We start from the raw sequence: 23,896 nt of genomic DNA, 5'->3' as shown, positions 1-23,896 counted from the left end.
ACATAATTACAAAGGAAAACAGACTAACTGTACAGTAAAGTCTTATTTACACCATCTTATTTAAGTGATCAAAGTGATATATCAAGAATATCAACAGCAAGGTGTGTGTGTGTGTTTGTGTTCAGTTGTTTAATTGTGGCCCATGGACTATAGTCCACCAGGGTCCTCTGTCCATTGAATTTGCCAGGCAAGAATACTAGAGTGGGTTGTCTTTTCCTACTCCAGGGATCTTCCTGACCCAGGGATCCAACCCATGCCTCTTTTGTCTCCTGCACTGCAGGCAGGTTCTTTACCACAAGCGCCACTTAAGAAGCCCCACCACCTGAGAGGATGCAATAGAAAGAACAGAGAATAACTTCTGTGCTGCTGCTAAGTCACATCAGTCGTGTCTGACTCTGTGCGACCCCATAGTCAGCAGCCCACCAGGCTCCCGTCCCTGGGATTCTCCAGGCAAGAACACTGGAGTGGGTTGCCATTTCCTTCTCCAGTGCATGAAAGTGAAAAGTGAAAGTGAAGTCGGTCAGTTATGTCCGACTCTTTGCAACCCCATGAACTGTAGCCTACCAGGCTCCTCCGTCCATGGGATTTCCCAGGCAAGAGTACTGGAGTGGGTTGCCATTGCCTTCTTTGAACTTCTGTGTTATTTCTGCCAAAATTGCAAAACTTAAACTTTATCATAAGAAAACACCAGACAAACACAAGTGAGGGATATCCTACAAAATAACGTACCCATTAATATAATCTTTAGAAGTGTCAACGGCACAAAAATCAAGGAACAACTAAGAGATTAGTTTGCTGCTGCTGCTGCTGCTAAGTCACTTCAGTCGTGTCCGACTCTGTGTGACCCCATAGACGGAAGCCCACCAGGCTCCCCCGTCCCTGGGATTCTCCAGGCAAGAACACTGGAGTGGGTTGCCATTTCCTTCTCCAATGTGTGAAAGTGAAAAGTGAAAGTGAAGTCGCTCAGTCGTGTCCGACCCTTAGTGACCCCATGGACTGCAGCCTACCAGTCTCCTCCATCCATGGGATTTTCTAGGCAAGAGTACTGGAGTGGCTTGCCATTGCCTTCTCCGAAGAGATTAGTTTAGAATATGGAAATTAAAGACCTTGATAACTAAATGTAATATGCATTTCTGAACTGAGTCTATTTGCTATAAAGGATATTATTGGGATAATAGAGGAAACTGAAACAGGTTTGAGAACTCAGCAGTGACAATGATCAATACTAAATTCTTGAATTTGATGGTCATGCAGTGGTTAGGTAGGAGAATGTCTTTGATGGAAATACATGCTAGACTATTTGGGGTGATGTCTGGGATGATACGGCTTCAGAGTGACAACTTATTCTCAAATAGTTTCCAGGGGAAAAGTTCTTTGTACTGTACCTGGAAGTGTTTTGTAATGATGAGACTGTTTAAAATGAAAAGTGCCCGTGAAAGAAACTTTACAAGATTAAAAAGTATCATTATAATGATTAAATCTATTTGTCTCCCCTGTCCCCTGCTCTACTGCCTCTTTTCTCTTTCATTTCCTTCCCTGTTTCCTTCCTTCCTTCTTCTCCTTCATCCCCTGTCATGATTTCCTTTTTCCTTCTTCTTTTTCTTTCTCAGCATTTTGCTTCTAAAGTTACATACAGAGATTTTAATTAATTTTCCAGGTGAGTAGAGAAAGATTCTTCGTACCAAGAACTGATGGATATTGTAGGTGCATAATAAAAATGATGGCAGCTAAAGCAAAGTGCCATTCTCAAAAAAGGTTGTAATGATTATGTCCTTATTTATATGCTATCAAATCTCTGTTCACCAGAACTGTTCACTTTTATTAGTTGATACTGTGAAGGTATTACTGACTAAACAACAATCATATAACAATTAGAGTATTTAGAAATAATAAGGATGTTTTGCTAAGGTTTATCCCACCTACCTCTTATAATTAAGAAATGAAAAATATGAGAGAAACTTTTCTATAAATAATAAACTACAAAAAATTTGAGCAGTTATTTAAAGTCAATCAAAAATCAGTATTTAAGTATACAGAAATCTAGTATTAAATACAGTGTATCTCTATCAGATACTCCTCACTCCAAGAACTGCTTATATTCCCAACTCTGATGATAAGTATGAGGCAAATTTTCTTCACATTATGTAATAAGGCAAAAGTAGTTTTTCACCTTTTCACCCTCTGTAACGATCTGGATAGCCTGTGGGATAAGTCGAGCAGTTTTCTCCTTGGTTATGAAGGTTATGTTCTTTAAAGCAATAGAAATCTAAACATACAAAAAAATAATGAAAAGCTACAAAACAAATTTCTCAGAAACATACACAACACAAAATATCAAGTATTACATCAACCTGGTCCAGAATATTCAGATTAAAAACCTGAAGGAGTTAATAAGCACGTTTGCATTCTCGGAGGAAAACATGGTGAACAGACATTCTTTCCTTCAGTAATTTCCCCCATCAGCTCCTATTATCTAATATTAGGATAAAGTGTAAAAAGACATGTAAGTGTTTATGTTCCATGTTAAAACACACAGAGACACAAACAAAACTCAGTCCGTCACATAAGACATGCTTTTGGCAGCCAAAAGGAGGTGCGTTCAAGATTTTTTCAACCTGAAATCTCTGTCCCAACTATATTAAATATATACAAATGGAGCTCGATGTATTAAGAAAAATACATTACACACTTATACTACACATAAATAAATTTAGATGTGTACAAATATAGATAAATATATATCAACTTACTTTGAAATCTAAAGTACACTGTTTTTAGGAGCACTGTATACACATTTCTGTCTATGCAATTATTTATATCAGCAAATCTAATGAAAACATGTCTTACTGTAGTTTCCCATCTGAAGATGTTGCTATAGAAACACAGACAGTTTTCTGAACGGTAGAGTCATCCCTGAAGCAACATGTCCCTCTGAAGAGCACAAGCATAATCTACATACACAAGAAATAAGGAACAGCTTAGTAACTAAAAACAGTGCCAACTTCACCAATCTCATACTACTTTAACCATGGAAAGTCATCACTTTGTTCATTAGTTCATTCATTCATTAATTCCCTTCTTCCTATACTTTGAGCACCACACACCAGAAATTTTGCTAGTCACTAGCGTTACAAGTTGACTCACTGGAAAAGAGTCTGATGCTAGGAGGGATTGGGGGTAGGAGACGGGGACGACAGAGAATGAGATGGCTGGATGGCATCACCGACTCGATGGACATGAGTTTGAGTGAACTCCGGGAGTTGGTGATGGACAGGGAGGCCTGGCGTGCTGTGATTCATGGGGTCGCAAAGAGTCGGACACGACTGAGCGACTGAACTGAACTGAACTGAACTGAGGGTTACGAGAAATAAAACTTGCCCTTGTGGAATGCTGTCTAGTGGAAAAGGTATACAATAAACAGAAAAATAAGCCTAATGACCAAAGTGTGGAGAAAGCTGAGAGTGTACAACAGGAGCATAGAGGTGTGGGATATGGGGAAGGGAGAATACATATAGAAAAATTCTCCAGAAAAAGTGACTTTTAAACTGAAATCTAAAGATCAATAACGGAGAAGGCAATGGCAAGCCACTCCAGTACTCTTGCCTAGAAAATCCCATGGATGGAGGAGCCTGCTAGGCTGCAGTCCGTGGGGTTGCTAAGGGTCGGACACAACTGAGCGACTTCACTTTCACTTTTCACTTTCACACATTGGAGAGAGAAATGGCAACCCACTCCAGTGTTCTTGCCTGGAGAATCCCAGGGACAGGGGAGCCTAGTGGGCTTCCATCTATGGGGTCACACAGAGTCGGACACAACTGAAGTGACTTAGCAGCAGCAGCAGCAGCAAAGATCAATAAAGGGTCAGCTGGACCATGAGGGAATACGATGTGCAAAGGTCCTGTGGTAGACAGAAACAATACCTTTAAGGAACTATACAAAGATAGATCTCTTGCTAGAGAAACTGGAGAAGCTGGATCATGTAAGGTCTCACAGGCCATGGCAGACTGTGGACTTTTTGAAAAGCCATCAGTGAGTATCAAGTAGAAGGAACATAATCAGATGTATGTTCTTAAACACCAAATAATTCACACTGTGAGAATGGATTTAAATAAATCATTAGGAAATCCAGGGGGAAACTGATGGTGGCTCAGACCAAAAGATGGCAGTACTAGAGAAAGAAGTAGTTAGAGTCAGGGATATTTAAGAGGTAGTACCGACTGGGGCTTCCCAGATGGCACTAGAGGTAAAGAACTCACTTGCCAGTGCAGGAGACACAAGAAACACGGGTTCAATCCCTGGGTCAGGAAGATCTCTTGGAAGAGGGCACAGAAACCCATTCCTGTATTCGTGTCTAGAGAATCCCGTGGACAGAGGAGCCTGGTAGGCTACAGTCTATAGGATCACCAAGAGTCAGACACAACTGAAGCGACTTTGCACACACACATGGATAGGAAATTGGTAATTAATTAGATGTTGGATGAGGGTGAGGGAGGGAGTGAGGATGACTCTATAAATTTTACACATTTTAAGTTTAGCTTCAGATTTGGTCCTTTCTAACTCAGCACTAAAATCCAGCAAAATCAAGAGGGCTCTGATAAATGCCACTGCCTACTACCCACTCCAATATTCTGGCCTGGAGAATTCCATGGATTGTATAGTCCATGGGGTCACAAAGAGTGGAACATGATGAGTGACTTTCACTTTCACATCAGTAAGTTAACACCACACCTCTAAGATTAAGACATGGCTCTGTGGCTAATGTAAATAGCATTGCTAAATTATTAATAATATAAGATATAAAGAGCTGCGATGAGGAGATTTAGCTTAATTGATATATTTTTAAATGATATTAAGTGACTAGTAATTTTAGGAAAAAATTATTGAGGTTATAACCCCCAAGATATTTAAATTTGCTCATGTTAAATTTCTAAGCAAATACTAAAAATTTAACAAAGGAACTCAAGTCTTTCACAGTGCTTCCTTCAACAAAACAGAACTGAGACACCACCAAACGAAAAAAGAAAAAATCCTTGTAAATAATTAAGCAGGTTAAGTTACTCATTGACTAGTATGCATCTCTAAAACAGGGATGGGGTTAAAGGTCATCTTGAGGTATTCTGAAACTTTTATCTAAACCACCGAAACATTTTATTAATTCAGTTCTTCTCAAATATCAGATCAGAAATATGTGGTAGAACAAAGTCCTACTGTATAGCACAGGAAACTCTGCTCAATATAAAATGACAGTCTGTGGAAAGGGCGTTTGTGGGGAGAATGGATACATGTATATGTATGGATGAGTCCCTTTGCTGTCCACCTAAAACTATTACAACATTGTTAATCGGCTGTTGTTTAATCGCTAAGTTGTATCCAACTCTTTTGCGACTCCATGGACTGTAGCCTGCCAGGCTCCTCTGTCCGTGGGATTTCTTAGGCAAGAATACTGGAGGGGTTGCCATGTCCTCCTCCAGAAGATCTTCCCGACCCAGGGATCGAATCCGTATCTCCTGAACTGCAGTCGGATTCTCTCCAATATAAAACAAAAAGTTCAAAAAAAATTTTTTTAATTATATATTAAAAAAAGACATACCTGGTAGATTGATCACAACACAGATTGCCAGGCCCCTCCCCAAGCTTCAGATTAACTACGTCTGGGCTGGGGGAAGAGTCTGCACATCTAGCAAGGTCCCAGCTGACGTCAATGTTGCTAGTCTGTGAACCACAATTTGAGAACCGCTGCCCTATTTTACTTTAGAAGGCAATGGCACCCCACTCCAGTACTCTTGCCTGGAAAATCCCATGGGCGGAGGAGCCTGGTAGGCTGCAGTCCATGGGGTCACACAGAGTTGGACACGACTGAAGCAACTTAGCAGCAGCAGCAGCTCTATTTTACATTAATTCTATTCAAAGCTATGCTAACATTTTAACTGAAGACTATTTGATATAGATTGACAGGTTTTTTCCAGTGGTTTTTAAAAACAATCTCTCTAAAACAGGTATGTTTTATTGTAATAAACTCCTACCTCACTAAAGTTGTTTTTTTTTATTAGATGGCTTCCTAGCAATAAGTCCCAGACAAGAAATGGACAAAAAATTTTTAAAAAGCAAAGGGATTTTACCTTTTTCCCTCCCAGTTTCCCTACTGATTAACAAACTGTACCACAACACTAACTGGCACTTCAGAAGGCAATCTTCTACCTGACTTGAGTCATATTAACAATCTGATTCATCTACAGTTGAATAATGTTTGTCAAAAATTGTTTTATGTATTCATAACTCTGTGTGTGTGTGTGTGCGTGCGCGTGCTCAGTTGTGTCCAACTCTGTGTGATTCCATGGACTGTAGCCTGCCAGGTTCCTCTGTCCATGGGATTTTCCAGGTAATAATACTACAGTGGGCTGCCATTTCCTTCTTGAGAGGAACTTCCTGACACAGGAATCAAACCTGCATCTCCTGCCTCTCTTGCATTGCAGATGAATTCTTTATCGCTGAGCCATTAGGGAAGTCCCTTTTATAACTTTATAATTGGTTATTAGAAAATTTAAATAAAGTTAAGTAAATTAACCAAGCAGCACAGGTCACTTTGATGCATGTATTAACATCAACTTACTAGTTTTTACTTGATCAATTTAAGTCAAGTGAATGGCTCCAACACCTAAAGATTTACTTTAATAACTAAAATATAACAAAGGATACAGTGGAAATATGTGAAAAGTGTTAACAGGAATACAGATGGAGTGAATCAGCACTATATACTCCCAGAGTAAGCTTGCACAATAAGTAGCACACCCATTTTCAAACGAACAAGATGTACTATTTAATTTTACAGAAGAATTTAGGCATAGTTCTGTAAGGGAGATGATGATGAATTAGAGAATGTGTTTTTTAAACAATAATGACAGGAAATACACATCCCAAAGTATTCTTTTCTAGCAGCAATTGATTTCAGACGCGAGTAGCAGTAAGTGGCAGCTTGCAGTAAGTGGCAGCTTGCAGCAAGCAGCAGCAAAAGGTAGCTGGAAGCAGGCTTCTAATTTCCAAGACCAGGAGTCCTAACCACTGGGCCACAGGAGCCAGCAGTTAGGGCTAAGGTCCCTAGTCTTACCTGCCTAGTCAAGAACGAATTCAGGCAACGAGGCGGAAAGAGTAATGTAAAAAGTTTATTGAAAAGTATATGCGGAAAGGCGCGTGGGCTAGCTCAGAAAGAAAGTCGCGCCTTTGGGTTAAGTTTCAGTCAGTTCAGTTCAGTTCAGTCGCTCAGTCGTGTCCGACTCTCTGCGACCCCATGACTCACAGCACGCCAGGCCTCCCTGTCCATCACCAACTCCCGGAGTTCACTCAGACTCATTTCCATCGAGTCGGTGATGCCATCCAGCCATCTCATTCTCTGTCATCCCCTTCTCCTCCCGCCCCCAATCCCTCCCAGCATCACAGTCTTTTCCAGTGAGTCAACTCTTCGCGTGAAGTGGCCAAAAAATCCTTTAACAAGGCGCAGTCTTCCGGGCCTTGGTCTTCCCTCAGGCCAGTCACCCTGCTTTGTGCCACCTGGTTAACTTGTCTCAGGACCCTCCCTGCGGTGTACACGCACACCCTAGCCAAGATGGATCTCGAAGTGAATGCTTCTGGGAGGAGCATGACTCATTGAGTCTCGGATTATCCTCTGACTTTTTACTCCAAGGAGCCTTTCTGCGCACGTGCAGTGTCTCCCTCATCAAACAGGGTTTTGTCCTTTCTTCGTCCTTGCCATGATTATTCCCTTGAGGTAAGAGACAAAGACTGACTATTTACTCTGTTTTTATTAGTTGTAAATTCCTCAACGGAAGCCCAACTATCTCTTATCTCAAGAAATGAAAGCAGAAGGGTGGCTGATTGTAAGTTTCCAATCTGAAGTCCATCTATCTCCTACCTCACAATCATCTTTGGGAATCCAAGAAAGTTGATATTGCTTAAGTAAGACTCTTTGGAACAACATTTTTAGGATTGCTTTCTATTATAATTTTGCACATAAACTTACAAAAGATAACCATTCGCATTTTTTTATACTTTACATTGCTGGTTTTTTGTTTTTTTGTTCCTTTGCTTTTTACCTGAGCAAACTATAAGGGCAGATGCAAAAGATGAAAAAGAAAAAATTAATTTTCTCCGGTGAAAAAAAAAGGGAAAGAGATCCCCCTCCTCTCTTTAGAGCATTTTCCTTAGAAAGCTTGTAAATTCTTTCTCTGCACCTGTGAGATGTGAATCTTTTTAAAAGCAAAATAAGCCTCTTGCCAGTTTTATAACCCTGATGTTTCCTCCAGGACCTGGGAGACACCTCTTTCAAATGTAAACAAGAGGGATGATAAGACCCCATCTCCTAGTTTCTCTGAGTGGGTAATTTCCATGGGTGCCTTGATTCAAGTTGCAAACTAACTCCTGTCTTTAAGAAGTGAGTTTATTTTTCCTTTGGATAAAGCCAATTAGCTAACACAGCTGCCCCAATTACCAGATTAATTTAGGATAAACTGATATGACATATGGTGCTGTCAAGTCTTCTAACTTGAGGGCTAGTTAATACTTATCTTTAGAATATGTGTAATGGTTGTATCTGCCTGCCTACATAAAAAGAGGAGATTTCTTTCTGCCTTCACAATCTCTTTTGCAGATTGCTTGTGATGTCCATCACATTCTACTGCTGCTGCTAAGTCACTTCAGTCATGTCTGACTCTGTGTGACCCCATAGATGGGAGCCCACCAGGCTCCCCCGTCCCTGGGATTCTCCAGGCAAGAACACTGGAGTGGGTTGCCATTGCCTTCTCCATCACATTCTAATTTAATGCTTCTTCAATAATAAAACCAAGTGTTTTCTTTCTCTTTTACTTTTGTAGAGAGGTTTTCTGGGTGGGTAGGATATTTTGTTTTTAATTATATTTCCCCAGTGCAACATTTTCTAGGGTAAAAATCTACCTTGTTCACTCATTTAATCAGAGGCATTAAAAAATGTTTTGAGCAATGATGTCACAATAAGAAGTATACATTCTCCCAAGAGAATACATTCAAAGCAACGATCATATTTAGAAGTGTGAATAGTACAATAGAACAAATCTAGTCCATGGAACTTCTGGTCTAAGTTGACACGAGTGTCTAGTTCTGTTCCTTTTGCAATGCTGAGGGGTAGACAGAATGGGTACATTGGCTGACTAGAAGTTTTGATTAAATTTTAAGAGACAGAAAGTGGACACTAATGGATAAGCCACAGTGTGGAGAAAGTCTCAGCTCAAAAAATACACAAGAGAAGGCTGAAGCTATGCCACTCCAGAGAGACTCCACACTGAGAATCACAAAGAGTGACAGCTGGAATAGGGACCAGTATCAGGTAAATGACTGGTGAGCTCTCTGTGGTGGAGGTCAGTCACACTCACCCAAATCTTCCAACACAGTGGAGTCTTATATCTTTGCGGCCTCATCATCATTTGGTGTTGTCCATTGTTTCAGTGTTTAATTTTAGCAATTCTGTTAGATATGTCATTTATTTAATTGTGCTTTAATCTGTACTTTCCTATGATAGTGTGCAATTTTTCATATGCTTATTTGCCATCCATATATCTCCTTTGGTAAAGAATCTGCCCGTTGTTTTTTTTTTTTTTTTTCTCACTAAACTTTTTTTAAATGGGTCTCAAATTCTGTGACAGATTTTTGGTCAAGTTGTTTTCATTGAAAAGTACTGATTTTACAAACAAATAACTTAAACTGCCACACATAAAACATATGGACCACAAAAACATTCTCCTTTCCTTCTGAAGGTTTTATGATGCATTGTTGTCATTAACCAGTCTTTTACTACTAAACTTAAATGGCCAATTGAGGCAAACAGTTCTGAGACCGTTCTTCCAACACTGATTAATACTGGGGTGGCAGGTATTGGGGATAATATTCATTTAGACTTCTGAGCTTTCTGGGCAGACTTGGTGACCTTGCCAGCTCCAGCTGCCTTCTTGTCCACTGCTTTAATGACACCCACAGCGACTGTCTATCTCATGTCACTCACAGCAAAACGGCCCTGGGGAGGATAGTCAGAGAAGCTCTCGACACACACAGGCTTGCCAGGAACCATATCAACGATGGCAGCATCACCACATTTTAAGAATTTAGGGCCATCTTCCAGCTTTTTCCCAAAATGATGGTCAATCTTCTCCTTCTGCTCAGCAAACTTGCAAGCAACATGAGCTGTGTGACAATCCAGCACAGGTGCATATCCAGCACTGATTTGGCCTGGATGGTCCAAATAATCACCTGAGCTGTGAAGCCAGCTGCTTCCATTGGTGGGTCATTTTTGCTGTCAGCAGTCACACTGCCACGACGGACATCTTTGACAGACACCTTCTTGACATTGAAGCCCACTGTCCCCAGGAGGGGCTTCACTCAATGCTTCATGGTGCATTTCTACAGACTTCACTTCAGTTGCCACATTGACTGGAGCAAAGGTGACCACCATGCCAGGTTTGAGAACACCAGTCTCCACCCAACCCACAGGGACAGTACTGATACCACCAATTTTATAGACATCCTGGAGGGGCAAATACAAGGGTTTGTCAGTTGGGTGAGTTGGTGGCAAGACAAACCCAGGGCTTCAAGCAGGGTGGTTCCACTGGCATTGCCATCCTTACGAGTGACTTTCCATCCCTTGAACCATGGCAGGTTAGCACTTGGCTCCAGTATGTTGTCACCATTCCAGCCAGAAATTGGCACAAATGCTACTGTGTCAGGGTTGTAGCCAATTTTCTTAATGTAGGTGCTGACTTCCTTAACAATTTCCTCCTATCTCTTCTGGTTGTAGGGTGGCTCAGTGGAATCCATTTTGTTAACTCCAACAATTAATTGTTTCACACCCAGAGAGTAAGCCAGAAGGGCATGCTCACGGGTCTGCCCGTTCTTGGAGATACCAGCTTCAAATTCACCAACACCAGCAGTAACAATCAGGACAGAACAGTCAGCCTGGGATGTGCCTGTTTTTGATGAAGTCTCTGTGTCCTGGGGCATCAACGATGGTAACACATCACATCACATTTGTATGTGATGGTAACACATACAAGCACTGTACTGAGACCAGTACTTGCTGGTCTCAAATTTCCACAGGGAGATATCAATGGTGACACCATGCTCACATTCAGCTTTCAGTTTGTCCAAGACCCAGGCATACTTGAAGGAGCCCTTTTCCATCTTGGCAGCCTCCTTCTTGAACTTTTCAATTGTTCTTGTCGACCCTGCCACATTTGTAGATCAGATGGCCAGTCGTGGTAGACTTCCCTGAATCTATGCGCCCAATGACAACAATGCTGATGTGGGTCTTTTCCTCTCCCATTTTTGCTTAGGTTTAATGGTGGTTTTCATGACACCTGTGTCCTGGCGGCAAACCCATTGAGAAAAAGTTAATCTGCCCATTTTTTAATAGGGTTGTTTGTGTTCTTACTGTTAAGAATAGTTTCTATTGCGGATAGACGTGTATGTTTGTTTTTTTAATCAGATATGTGATTAACAACTATTTTCTCCCTGTTTGTGTCTTACATTTTCCCCCTCTAAAATGGATCTTTTGCATAGCAAAAGATTTTAATTTTGATAAAGTACAACTTATCGATTCTTTCTTGTATGAATCACGCTATTGGTGTTACATCTAAAGATTCATCATCAAATTCAAACAGAGATTTCCTCTAGGGAAAAAACCCAGATGTTTTCTTCTACAAATTCTACAGTTTTACATTTAGTTCTATGATCCATTTTGAGGTAATTTCTGTAAATAGTGTGAGTTCTGCATCAAGGTTCATCCATTTTTCTGCATATGGACATCTAATTGTTCCAGTACCATTTGTTGAAGACGAACTTTTCTCCATTAAATTATCTTTGAATTTGCACCTTTGTCAAAAATGAGTTCCCAATATTTGTATGAATTTATATCTGAGCTATTTTCTGTTCCATTTATCTAAATGTCTATCCTTGGCAAATCTCAGACTATCTTGATTACTATAGATTCATAGTAAGTCTTGAAATTGAGTAATGTATGTCTTCCAACTTTGTTCTTCTTTTTCAGAATTATTTTGGCTATTCTAAATCCTTTGTTTTTTCCATACAAATTTTAAAATCAGTTTGTCTATTTCTTCATCTGTGAAAAAGTATTCTGGAATTTTTCATCTGAGAGAACTGAGACCTCAACAATATTGAGTCTTCCAATCTATAAACATTTATTTAGACTTCTTTTGTTCATGTGTTACATATGTTAGCATATAGAGCCTACATATTTGTTAGATTTATACCTACATACTTCATTATTAGGAAGTTCTGATGTAAATGTTATTTTTAAAATTTCAATTCCAATTGTTCTTTGCTAGTGTATATAAATGTTTCTTTTAGCTTCAAAATGATTTTCAATTCTGTTATCATTGTTATTTAGTCGCTAAGTCATGTCCAACTCTTCTGTGACCCTATGGACTGTAGCCTGCCAAGCTCCTCTGTTTATGGGATTTCATAGGCAAGAACACTGGAGTGGTTCCCGTTTCCTTCTCCAGAGGATCTTCCCGAGCCAGGGATCAAATCTGCATCTCCTTCACTGGCAGGCAGATTGTTTACCACCGAGACACCACTAAATTCACTCATTAAATCTAGAAGTTTTTGTAGATTATCTGAGATTTTCTAAATGAATAATCACGTCTATTGGCAATAAAGTTAGTTTCTATTTCCTATACTCCTAATCTATATGCCTTTTATTTCAAGTCTCCTGCACTTACTGCACTTAAACTTCTAATAAAATGTTGAATAAGAATAGTGAGAGAAGACACTTTTACCTAGTTTCTAATTTTAGGTGGAAGGCATTCAGTCTCTCATCATTAAGTACAATGTTTGTTGGAGGTTTTTCATAGTTTCTTCTAAGGAAGTAAAATAAATTCTATTTCTAACTTGCTGAGAGATTTATTATGAAAGAATGTTGAATTCTGTCAAATACTTTTTCTGAATCTATTGAGATGATTACATGGTTTTTCATATTTGGTCTAAGATGATAAAATATATTGATTGATTTTTCTTTTTTTTAACATGCTGAACCAGCCATGCATTCCTGGAATGAACCTCACTTGGTCATAATCCATAATCTCTTTTATAAATTGCTGAATCTCATATGCTAATATTTTGTTTCAACTCTTTATTTCTATGTTTATGACAGATATTGGTCTTTTCCTAGAATATTTCTGTCTGGTTTTGGTATTTTGCTAATACTAGTCTCATAAAATGAGTTGGGAAGTGATCCTTCTTAATTTCTGGAAGGAATGATACTATCTCTTACATAAGTGGTTGATAGAATTCACCACTGAAACTGTCTACATTGAGTTTTCTTTTTATGGAAGGTCCTTAACTACAAATTCAATTTCTTTAATAGGTATAGAACTACTCCAGCTATATGTTTCTTCTTGAGTGAGGTTTGGTAGTTTGTGTTTTTCAAGAAATTGGTTTATTTTATATAAATTATTGTATTATGGGCATAGAGTTGTTCACAGGATAATATTTCTTTATTATCCTTTTAACATTCAGGGGATCAGTAGTGATGAACCCTCTTCCACTGCTGATATTGGTAATACATGTCACCTATCATTTCTCTTGGTTAACCAGATTCTCAGCCTATCAATTTTATCAATTTTTTCAGAGAACCAGCTTTAGCTTCATTGATTTTCTCTACTTTTTCCTCTGTTTTCAATTTCATTAATTTATGCTCTAGTCTTTATAATTTCTTTCCCTTTGGTAGCTTTAGGTTTAATTTCCTCTTCTTTTATAGATTTATTAGGTATAACATTAGGTTATTGATTCTATTTTCTTTTCATTTTTTAAAATGTTCATTTAACACTGTATATTTCCTCTATATAGTTATTTTAAATCAACTTCACAAATTTTTATTTTCACTTAGTTCAACTGTATTTCACACTGTTAAAACTATTATGATTCTTAATAATTCTTTGTACCCAAAAATACTGTGATACTACTTTCTTCTTGATCTTCACACATTATTTGACCTTTCCTTCTAAATTTGAGTTTTACTGGATTTTCTTCTCCTGATACCATGATTCTTTTGTTAGTGTTACCTTAACTCTGTATGTTATCTGTGGTTGAGCTCATCTATTCTGCTGATTTTAAGTGACACTGATAATTCATTTACCCACTCATTTCTCTATCCATCAACCATCCATTCAATCACTGGGTACCCATTATTACATGTCAAATACTGACCTTTGTACTAGAGTTACAATAGCAAATAATATAGATAAAAGTGAAAGTGTTGATCACAGTCATATCCAACTCTTTGTGATCCCATGGACTGCAGCCCGCCAGACTCCTCTATCCATAGAATTCTCCAGGCAAGAATACTGCAGTGGGTTGCCATGCCCTCCTCCAGGGAATCTTCCTGACCCAGGGATTTAACCTCTGATGTCTCCTGCATTAGCAGGTGGGTTCTTTACCACTAGCACCAGCTGGGAAGCCCAATAATATGAATAGTTCAGTTCAGTCACTCAGTTGTATATGACTCTTTGTGATCTCATGGACTGCAGCACACCAGGCTTCCCTGTCCATCACCAACTCCGGGAGCTTGCTCAAACTCACGTCCATTGAGTCGGTGATACCAACCAACCATCTCATGCTCTGTTGTCTCTTCTCCTCCTGCCTTGATCCTTCCCAGCATCAGGGTCTTTTCCAATGAGTCAGTTCTTCCCATCAGGTGGCCAAAGTATTGGAGCTTCAGCTTCAGTATCAGTTCTTCCAATGAATATTCAGGACTGATTTCCTTTAGGATGGACGGGTTTGATCTCCTTGCAGTCCAAGGGACTCTGAGGATTGTGAAGGGCACTACAAGAGTATATACTGGGGGTATCTATCCAGAGGCGATAGTTACAATAATAACACTGGTCACCGTGCTGCATCAGGACCTTTCTATATCAGATATAAAACCTTTCATTGCTGGATTATGAGAAGGTCCTGGGAATCCTACAAGAGAAGCCAGGAGAGCTAAGGTATGAGGAGTCACTTGGGGGGCTCAGTGTTTCCACATTTTAACTATTACTACTACTACTGTTACTCTGGTGCCAGCCCAGTCAAACTTACAGTAAAGGCATGACTAAATGAGAAATATGTAAACAAAATATATATGCAAATAGACATAATACATTAATATATATTTTAAAATACATAAATAAAAGACAATCAGGTATAGAAGAGGGAAAACAGTTCTAGGTAAAATGAAGTAAAAAAGCCCCAAAACAAAAGGAAATGACATATACAAAGAAAAGTGAAAGTGAAGTCGCTCAGTCATGTCCAACTCTTTGTGACCTCATGGACTGTAATCTACTAGGCTCCTCAGTCCATCGAATTTTCCAGGCAAGAGTACTGAAAGCTGACTTCAAAAAAGACTAGAGACTGAAGGGAACTTGATAAAGAGTCCCCTTTATGTATAATTAACATATACAAAAGGCCACATAGAAAGGCAGTCAATCTTTATTCTAAGGTCATTGGAATACCACTCATAAAGGGTTTTAAACTGATCAGATGTGCATCTTAGAAAAACCACTATACCTATAGCCCTGAACAGAATGAAGGCATGTAAGACAAGGAGAGAGATCAGTTAGAAGGATACTGTGGTACACACTAAATTTTTATTTCCAGATAATACTTCTGTACCTTGCTAAAACTGTTCATATAACCTGAATCATAGTGATTTGTTTATATATGATGCTTTTCCACGAGACTTCAAGTTCTTCAGAAACATCATGGTCTCTGATACAGACTGAGTACTAAATATTAATTGAACTAACCTATAAAGTATGAAACTGTGGATTTGAAATGTCAGTGAGTTGTTTTTCAAAATTAAAGGTTAAAGATTCTGTTTTAGAAGACAGTGATCCAATATGTGGTTAAATCTAAGAAGTTAAAGCCATTTGTACAGAATGATCCCAATTATATATTTTAATTTGTATCAGTTCAGTTCAGTCGCTCAGTCATGTCTGACTCTGTGACCCCATGAACTGCAGCACACCAGGCCTCCCTGTCCATCACCAACTCCTAAAGCTTGCTCAAACTCATTCTACAGAGTCAGTGAAGCCATCTAACCATCTCATCCTCTCATCCCCTTCTCCTCCTGCCTTGAATTTTTCTCAGCATCAGGGTCTTTTCCAAGGAGTCAGTTCTTCATATCAGGTGGCCAAAGTATTGGAGTTTCAGCGTCAGCATCAGTCCTTCCAATGAATTTTTAGGACTGACTTCCTTTATGATAGACCCATCTAGAGGGATGGTCCTTTGGATGGGTCTCTAGTTAATTTGCATAGGTATGTAATTTTGGTTAATATTTTGTCCATATTTTTTAGCATGTATATGTGCTTTTTAAAAAATTTACAATTTTTATATTTTTTCTCACTGCTATAATAAACCTGTTCATTGTATAAAATTTGGAAAATACAGACATTTACAAAGTAGAAATCTAAAACCACCTATAACTGTACTATCCAGATACAGTGTCAATGACACATATATCTATACAACTTCATTTTATATTGTCTGATGACAGATGATAAGAGGCTGTTTATCTTGAAAAACAGTTTCTGCTGAGCATAAAGGCTTAAATATTCTATGAATATTATCACTCATCAACTCTCTTTTGATGAGGTAGTAAAAGAGTTTTTGTACCTTCTTGACTTTTTTATTTTTTACCTGCTAGCAGCTTCTCTGTATCAGGCAGATGTGCAAACTGTCTTTTATACTCTTCATTCCTGTCTTTATAGGTGGAAATTGAAATCTGCAACAATAAAAAATTAATTTCCTGTTTAATTATAATCATAACTAAATGAGCTAAATTGTAGTATCTTAGAAAATAAAATTAAAATGGACTTTAAAATCATACCCTTTTCGTGCAATATTCCGTATGTCTTTATATGAAAAACCACATAAAATAAACATTTCAAAAAAAACACCAAAAGGAAGCAAAGGATGCTTCCAGGATGATGGAGTGAGAACTTTGGCAACTATTCTGCAAAATAAAACATACAGCGGGGAGGGAAAGCTGTCAAAAACAATCATCTCAATTGACTGGAAAGTGACCATAGGCATACAATAAAATGAGAAATATTTCATCAGGAAAATCTACTGATTCTGGGTATGAACATCAGGCATTCTTTCCTGGGCCTGCTTCCATTACTCATTCTTCCCCACAAGTTAGGTCAGTGTAGTAGTTCCGCAAAGGCGGAAAAGGCAATGAAAACTAGCAGTGAGGCTGACAGAGCAGGGCTGAGTTGATTCAGAGTGGAAAACAGAAAACCTATCCCAGGAGTGAAGGGAAATTTTCTGAAGCTATCCAAGCAAGTGTGAGGTTGAAATCTCTATTAGGACAAGAACAAGCAGACTGTCAGATTAGTAGGGAACTTAACAGAGAGATTGTAGAGGAGAGGCAGCCATAGATGAATTTAATACACTCTTCATGTAATCCTAGATAAACAGGGGCTACAAGCATGTGCAAGAGAGATTGGAGAAATCCAAAACTATCAACATACTCCTGGTATCAGGGAAATTAACAAGGAGGAAGTCTTGTTCACGCTTCAGAAGCAGGATAGCAGGCCCCTGACTTTGCTTCTAACCTGCCTGGACACTGATCAAATTCCATGCTTGCCTGCAAGAACAGAGAGTCAGGCAGCACTTTAGATAAGAAAGGGAGTGGGTCTTGGAACTCTTGAGTACCTGGAGGTCTGACCAACTGCAGCGAGGTCAGACAAAATCCTATGACTCACAATATAAAACAAACAGCATTGTAAAAATGTTAAAGTAAAACCAGAGGTGAATTTTTGCATGCAAACGGATGATATCAGTCTGCAATCTGGGATTATAAGTGGGAGCCCCAGAAGCTGCAATTTGAGGTCTCATTCTTGGAGTGGATGCACTGCCCAGGACCTTTTCCCAACTAGGACTCCAAATAGCTGTTACATGGGACTTCTTAGGGCTGTTTTTAAGTCTACATGTTGGTCAGGCTTCCCTGGTGAAGAATCCACCTGCAGTGCAGGAGATCTGGGTTTGATTCCTGGTTTGGGAAGATCCCCTGGAGAAGGGAATGGCTATTCACTCCAGTATTCTTACATGGAAAACCCCATGGACAGAGGAGCCAGGCAGGCTCAGTCCATGGGGTTGCAAAAGTCAGACACGACTAAGCACACACACATGCACATTGGTTGGCCCAATTTGGTGATGTATGTGCTGTACTTTTCACTATTGTTTCTATTTCTCTTTTCTTTTAATGACTGTATATTGCAATTAAGTCAGTTCAGTTCAGTTCAGTCGCTCACTCGTGTCCGACTCTTTGTAACCCCCTGAATCACAGTGTCAGACTTTATTTTTGGGGGCTCCAAAATCACTGCAGATGCTGATTGCAGCCATGAAATTAAAAGATGCTTACTCCTTGGAAGGAAATTAAGTCAACTAATCCTCAATTAAATATTGAAATTGTTTATTGTGTGTAACAAGTGACTTTTGTTAACAAGTCCTCCAAACTTGAAACAAAAGTAATACTTTCAGCAAGACACCTGGATGGAAATACAAAAAGTCTCAAGGGAACATAAAAACAGGGACAAATTCAAAAATGAGCTGAATTTTGAATGCACTACCCAATCTATACACAGATCTGTCAGCGGAAGTGGAAAGCCTTAGTGGCTCTCTGTATTTAAGAACAATTTCTGACTAATTGTTGGCTGATACAAGGGGTGACACAGGAAACTAGCCTTAAAAACAAAACAACGATAACAAATTGATCAAAGATCATTGTTTCCACACACTACAGGACAAACATATTTCACAGATGACCCAGAGGGATGATATGGGGAGGGAGGTGGGATGGGGAACACATGTACACCCAGGGCGGATTCATGTCAGTGTATGGCAAAACCAATACAATATTGTAAAGTAACTAGCCTCCAATTTAAAAAAAATCTGGCATTCTGAAGTTGAAAACTATAATCACCAAAATAAAAAATTCACTGCTGCTGCTGCTGCTGCTAAGTCGCTTCAGTCATGTCTGACTCTGCGCGACCCCATAGATGGCCCTGCCATCCCTGAGATTCTCCAGGCAAGAACACTGGAGTGGGTTGCCATGAGGGGTACAAAAGAAGATTCAAAATGGCAGAGAAAGAATCAGTGAACTAAAGACAGATGAATAAAACTTATCTAATTTGAAGAACAGAAACAAAAAGTTTGAAGAAAATAAACAAGAGACTCAGAGACCTGTGTGGCAACATTAAAATCAAAATACATGTAATGAGAGTATCAGAAGGAAAAGGGAGGCAGACAAATATGTAAATACCGGTCAATTTTTTCAAAATTTGAGGACAATGTACAAATCAGAGTAATGAATCCCAAATAAGAGATTCAGACTTAGACACATTAAAGTGAAATTTATATACACACAGAACAGACATATATATGTATCATATATATAGAACACATATGAGACATATATATATAAAGGCAGGGGAGAGATAATGGAGCTAGGATGGAACAAAGGTTCCCTATTTTAGTAGAATTAAGTTAGTAATCTGAAGTGTACAGTGAGATGTTATGATGTACACTGTAATCCCTCATGCAATCCTTTAAAAACACTCAATTACATTTTTTAAATCAAGAGGAACTGAAGTGGTATCCTAAAAAGTATTTATTTGACACATAAAGGGGGAGCAGAGGAACAAAAATATATATGAGATACAGAGAAAACAACAAAATGGCTATTTGTAAATCCAAGTTATCTCCAATTAATTTGTAAATTTGCAATTAAAATGTAAATATATATTATAAACACATTAAATATAAATAAGTTGGACACAGAGATTGTCAAACTGGATAAAAACAGACCCAACTATACTCTGTCCACAAGAGACACAAAACCTAGATACAAAAACACAAAGAGGCTGAAAGTAAAAGAATGGACACATATACCAGGCAAACAGTAATCACAAGAAAACTGGAGTTCCTATACCACTGTCAGCTGAAACAGACTTTAAGGCAAGAGATATTACTAGAGATTAAGATATGTTCATAACGATACAACAGTCAACACATGAGGAAGAACTAAAGAGACTCTTGATGAGGGTAAAAGAAGACAGTGAAAAAGCGAGCTCAAAACTTTCAAAAAACTCAGATCATGACATCGGGCCCCATCACTTCATGGCAAATGGGGAAAAAGTGAAAACAATAACAGATTTTATTTTCTTGGGCTCCAAAATCATTGCAGTGATTCAGCCATGAAATTAAAAGATGCTTTCTCCTTGGAAGGAAAGCTCTGAAAAACCCAGACAGCGTATTAAAAAGCAGAGACATCACTTTACTAACAAAAGTCCATACGGTCAAAGCTATGGATTTTCCAGTAGTCACGTATGGATGTGAGAGCTGACCATAAAGAAGAGTGAGTGCTGAAGAATGGATGCTTTTGAACTGTGGTGCTGGAGCGTCCCTTGGACTGCAAGGAGATCACACCAGTCAATTCTAAAGAAAATCAACCCTGAATTTCACTGAAGGACTGATGCTGAAGCTGAAACTCCAATATTTTCGCCACCTGATGCGAAGACCTGACTCACTGAAAAAGGCCCTGATGCTGGGAAAGACTGAAGGCCAAAGGAGAAGGGGATGGCAGATGATGACATGGCTAGACATTAATAGCATCACCGACTCAATGGTCATGAATTTGAGCAAACTCCAGGAGATAATGGAGCATAGAGGAGCCTGGCGTGCTGCAGTCCACGGGGTTGCAAACAGTCAGACACGACCTAGGAAGTGAACAACAAAATATACTGATGCCAGTTATACCAAAGGAAAAAAAGTTCACACACACACATGGAAAAAAATGAAGGAAATATCTCAAAGTAGTTTTCTCTGGTTGGTAAGAAAACAAGGAATTTCACATTTTTTTCTTTGTATAATTTTCTATTTTCAAATTTTTTAAAATTCCTAAAATTTATAAAAATTGAAATTACATAAAAAATTAAATTTCAAGTTTAAGTTGACATACAGAGTGAAATAAGTTAGAAAGAGAAAGACTAATATTGTATAACACCACGCATATGTAGAATCTAGAAAAATGGTACAGATGAACTTATTTGTAAAGCAGAGATAGAGTCACAGATGTAGAAAACAATCTTACAGTTACCAAGGGGATAAGAGGGTGAAATAAACAGGGAGGTTGGGATTGACAAATAAACATTCAGTTCAGTTCAGTTCAGTTCAGTCGCTCAGTCGTGTCCGACTCTCCGCGACCCCATGAATCACAGAACGCCAGGCCTCTCTGTCCATCACCAACTCCCGGAGTTCACTCAAACCCATGTCCACAGAGTCAGTGATGCCATCCAGCCATCTCATTCTCCGTCGTCCCCTTCTCCTCCCGCCCCCAACCTTTCCCAGCATCAGAGTCTTTTCCAGTGAGTCAACTCGTCGCATGAGGTGGCCAAAGTATTGGAGTTTCAGCTTTAGCATCAGTCCTTGAAATGAACACCCAGGATCGATCTCCCTTAGAATGGACTGGTTGGATCTCCTTGCGGTACAAGGGACTCTCAAGAGTCTTCTCCAGCACCACAGTTCAAAAGCATCAATTCTTCGGCGATCAGCTTTCTTCACAGTCCAACTCTCACATCCATACATGACCACGGGGAAAACCATAGCCTTGACTAGACGGACCTTTGTTGGCAAAGTAATGTCTCTGCTTTTTAATATGCTATCAAGGTTGGTCATAACTTTCCTTCCAAGGAGTAAGCGTCTTTTAATTTCATGGCTGCAATCAGCATCTGCAGTGATTTTGGAGCCCAAAAAAATAAAGTCTGACACTGTTTCCACTGTTTTTCCATCTATTTCCCATGAAGTGATGGGACCAGATGCCATGATCTTAGTTTTCAGAATGTTGAGCTTCAAGCCAACCTTTTCACTCTCCTCTTTTACTTTCATCAAGAGGCTTTTGAGTTCCTCTTCACTTTCTGCCATAAGGGTAGTGTCATCTGCATATCTGAGGTTATTGATATTTCTCCCGGCAATCTTGATTCCAGCTTGTGCTTCTTCCAGCCCAGCGTTCCTCATGATGTACTCTGCATAGAAGTTAAATAAGCAAGGTGACAATATACAACCTTGACGTACTCCTTTTCCTATTTGGAACCAGTCTGTTGTTCCATGTCCAGTTCTGACTGTTGCTTCCTGACCTGCATACAGGTTTCTCAAGAGGCAGGTCAGGTGGTCTGGTATTCCCATCTCTTTCAGAATTTTCCACAAATAAACATTACTATGTATAAAATAAATAACTAATAAGAACATACTGTATAACCCAAGGAACTCTATTCAGTGCTCTGTGGTGACCTAAATGGGAAGGAAATCTAAAAAAGAGACGATACATGTATATGTATAATTGATTTTCTTTGCTATTCAGCAGAAACTAAGACAACATTGTAAAGGAACTATACTGCAATAAAAATTATTTGTTAAAAAATTTAATAAGATAAATTGCATAATTTGAAAAATTATTATAATTTATTCAAAATTATTTCATTTTATTTTACATTGAAGGCAATGTTCATGCTCTAGGAAGAAAACATTTAGTCTTTATCCATTCTAAAAAAATCTTGAGATATAATTGACATCTAACTGTATAAATTTATCCAGTTTTATTTATTCATATACTTGAATGAATTTAAGGTATACAATGTGTTAATTAATACACTTATATACTGCAATATGATTACCACTGTAGCACCAGCTAACACCTCCATCACATCCCATAATTATCATTTCTTTTTGTGGTGAGAACATTTAACATCTAGTTTCTTAGCAACTTTTAATTATATAATATAATATTATTAACTGTATAATTATAATCAGAATGCTAAGTATCTGTCCTTAAAGGTTCCAATTTCCTCTTTCTCTAACATTATTTTCAAAAAAATAACAATCCTCTCACTCTAAGTAATTCAAATTATTTTGGTGCACATTTCTACGTGCAAACAAAGTAAAATTCAATAAACTAGCATTCTGCAGTCCAAAAGTCTTAATGGCTTGAACCTAGCTAATCAAAAATGATCTGGAGAGTCTCAGTGATTAGTATCTGTGGCTCACGACATAATCTCAGAAGCGGATTTTTAAGGCAGTTTTGGCAACAGATTGGAATAAGAGAAAGTGAAAAAGTAAAGGGTAAATTAACTTGGTACATTAGTCATAAAAGACTAGATTGTACTGTATCAATAAGCAAACCCCAAAGTCTCAGTGCTTACAAGAACAAGGGTTTATGTCTTGTTTAAATATAAATGAACAACGTGGGTTGGCAAAAGCCTTAGCTTCACACTGTCCTAAGATAGGTACATATGAGAATAAGGGCTCCACCATCCTAGGACAGGAAGATGGCAAATAGTGTACTAACTCTAAGGGTTCCCCTCTAGAAACAACACACATCATTTTGTTCACATTTCACTGTATTAGAACATAAACCAAGATAGAATATATGTTCAGCCATATCTCAACAAATTAAGAGAAGTGAAAATATATAGAGTGTGTTAGACCACAATCAACCTACAGATCAATAGCAGGAAGAGAACACTAAAATCTCCAAACATTTGGACACTAAAAAACACATATCTAAATAATCCACAGATAAAAGAGAAAGCCTCAAGGGATATAAAAAAGTATACTGAACTGAATGAAAATGAAGATACAATATATCAACATCTGTGGGTCACAATGAAAGCCAAGAAACAAATTTATAGCACTAAATGTACACATTAGGAAAGAGGAAAAGTAATAATCTCATTGTCCAACTCAAAAACTTAGAAGAGGAAGAGCAAAATAAACCCAACATGAGCAAAAAAGTATATATATAATAAAGATTACATATAGAACA

At 38.5% G+C, this 23,896-nt stretch overlaps 1 protein-coding gene and 1 pseudogene across 13 annotated transcripts in view; both read right to left on the bottom strand.

Annotated features, from left to right (window-relative positions):
- Positions 1-23,896, bottom strand: part of GRAMD1C (GRAM domain containing 1C) — a 110,882-nt gene that overhangs the window by 70,260 nt on the left and 16,726 nt on the right. For 9 of the 13 annotated variants that reach the window (XM_055427399.2, XM_055427830.2, XM_055427756.2 and 6 more), the window contains one exon: positions 16,711-16,795. The exons of the other annotated variants lie outside the window; for them this stretch is intronic. The gene's annotated coding sequence lies outside the window, so the exon portion shown is untranslated. The remainder of the gene's footprint in view (positions 1-16,710; positions 16,796-23,896) is intronic. 13 annotated transcript variants of the gene reach the window in all.
- LOC129557972 (elongation factor 1-alpha 1-like) lies at positions 7,478-16,699 on the bottom strand (annotated as a pseudogene).

This window comes from Moschus berezovskii, chromosome 1 (assembly GCF_049115385.1).
Source record: "Moschus berezovskii isolate FMDL1 chromosome 1, NW_MosBer_1.0, whole genome shotgun sequence".
NCBI classification, from domain to species: domain Eukaryota; kingdom Metazoa; phylum Chordata; class Mammalia; order Artiodactyla; family Moschidae; genus Moschus; species Moschus berezovskii.
The sequence above is the reverse complement of the archived record's forward strand: the minus strand, read 5'-3'. Positions and strand labels throughout refer to the sequence as shown.